Source organism: Centruroides sculpturatus, unplaced genomic scaffold (assembly GCF_000671375.1).
Source record: "Centruroides sculpturatus isolate CEXI.00-Female unplaced genomic scaffold, Cexi_2.0 scaffold533, whole genome shotgun sequence".
In the NCBI taxonomy this organism is placed as follows: Eukaryota; Metazoa; Arthropoda; class Arachnida; order Scorpiones; family Buthidae; genus Centruroides; species Centruroides sculpturatus.
The window spans coordinates 354,722-357,303 of record NW_019384875.1 but is presented as its reverse complement, the minus strand read 5'-3'; positions in this window follow the sequence as shown (position 1 = coordinate 357,303).

Sequence of the window (2,582 nt, the reverse complement as noted above, 5' to 3'; positions counted from 1 at the left end):
TATAAAGAATTATTAGGTTTATTTATAATATAAATATTTATTGTTAATTAATAACAATAACGACGACATTCTGTGGTGTGAATCCTCACTTCTTTACTTTTATTGTCTTTTCTTTTTTCGTGATGTTCACAAGCATAGTTGTGAACTTAATGTATTTTGTCAAAAGGTCAAAAGTGAAAGAGACAATGTCATAGTGAGAGAATAAAGTACACCATAACTGCAAGCGCTCCTTCCATCTCTATCACATAATTAATTAATAAAGTGATTGTTTTCAATTTAGGTATGTAATAAATATAAGTGTTAGTTGTCGAATTTAACTGATGTGAATATAATAAAGCAATCAAGTTTTAATTAGTATAAAAAATTACTGATAAATCTCTAAAGTGTGCTTTATTAAATTTTTACCAGAAAAAATAATTTTCGTGTCGTTAATAACTTAATTGCTTTGTATAACATCGTCACCTCTACGTTGGTCCGTACGATGATGTTTTACACTTTAAATCTTGCCTAATCAGTTTAGAAAATAAAATCTCTTTATTTAAAACTAATTACAGTATATGTTTATTAATTAATATATAAGAGTTTATATTTACAATTATACAATTACGAATTTGTTAGGATTTATTTTATATTTCATATTATTGAATTTGAAATATTTTAAATTTATAATCTCGTACATTAGATTTGTTAATTTTTCTGAAATTTTAAATCAATTAAAAAATTAGTAAATTCAATTTTACTCTAATTAAAATAATATTTAAACAAATATAATCGAATTTAAAAATTATTTTAAATCTGATTTTTCAGTCTGAGCTTTCCAACGTTTTCAGACAGTAACAACAGGTGTTTGTTAACAACTGTTTTCACAGATTTTCAAGTTTCGTAAATGTACTTTGCGTGGAAAATAATCATCGTGTTTAATCATTCGAATAAATGCAATTTTAAAAATTATTTTAAATCTGATTTTTGTCTGAGTTTTCCAACGTTTTCAGACAGTAAACAACAGGTGTTTGTTAACAACTGTTTTCACAGATTTTCAAGTTTCGTAAATGTACTTTGCGTGGCAAATAATCATCATGTTTAATTTAGTCATTCGAATAAATGCAATTTTTTATATTTTAATTATATTATTAAAATATAAATTATGCCCGAAATACCAGTATCAATGAATTTTGCCTAAAATTATTTTAGTACTAAAAACTCGTAATAACTTGTTTTCATTTATGTTCCATATTTTTAAAATGTACATACGTTTATATCGTATTTTATATATTTATTGCTTATAAAACATATTTTTAAATGTATTTTCCAAAAATTTTTGAAATTTGAAGGTATTCGAACTCATAATTTAAATACAGACACTTAAATGAAGTGTCTGCGTTTAAAGGACCAAAACAATTAAAATATTTATATTATCTACATTAAAGTACGATATTTTTATTGTAATTTACTTAAATATTTTATTTTATTCTCATTTATAAAACATAATTGTTAATTACCTTTGTATGAAGCCATTTTGTTGATGACGTGGCATAGGCCTACAACAATTGTCCCAGATGTTTCCATTATTTCTATGTTCATTTACTAAAAAAATCTACTCACCTAATTATATATAAGGCTTATGTTTTATTAATCTTAATTAAACATTTATGTACAAAATATTGTTAATAAATTCGAAATGCTTAATCAAATAAAAATAAGCCTCACAACTAATATAATTATTTTAGTAAATCCTTAAATTTCTTCGTCTTCTTTCATATTTCTAGACTTTCTGAATAAAAATTAAACATGTTAACGAGCAATTATTTATTGTGACATCGTCAAAATGCCGGACTGCAATATTTTATAGTATTTTTAATTAATTTAATTAAAAATGTATTCTTACCTCATTTATTAATGTATTAATTGTGGCTTGTCCTTGTAATTGCTTCTCCTTCAAGACTTGAGTTCGTGACGTCATCTATCTAACACCTTTCAAGGGAGATGTTTTAATTGAAATAACGAAATTTACCGTGTATATTCTTGTATAGTGAATCGGGATCTCCTGCCGCCAATCTTCTCAAGACTGCTGTATATGATCTCGATTTTCTTATTTCTAACTCCGTTGTCGAGACTTAGGAATGACAGCCGGACAGACGACAGTGGAAATTTACAGGTCTACAATATCTTTTAAATTGCACTTTAATAAAGACTACAATACAAAAATAATAACTAAATATAATATCAGACATAGAATTAATATGAAAACTAAGATTAGTTACTTAAGATAGATGGTTCCTGTCCTCACAAACTGTAAAATATTTTTGCATGTTAGAAAAATAAAAATGCTTTATACATTAAACATTATTCAACATTCTGTTCAGTAATATTATTAAACATTCTACTTACTTTTCTGAGTAATTTCAAACATTGACTTGTTGAAGTGGAAACGTTCTTAATAACGTTATACTGAAGTCAGCTTCGAGCTTCGATTGTGCCGTGCAAAACGGGGGTGGAGAAACCTTCAATCAGACTTTTTCTATTTAACTTTATTTTGATTCTTTTTAAAATATATATATATATATATTATTATTAAATAATTG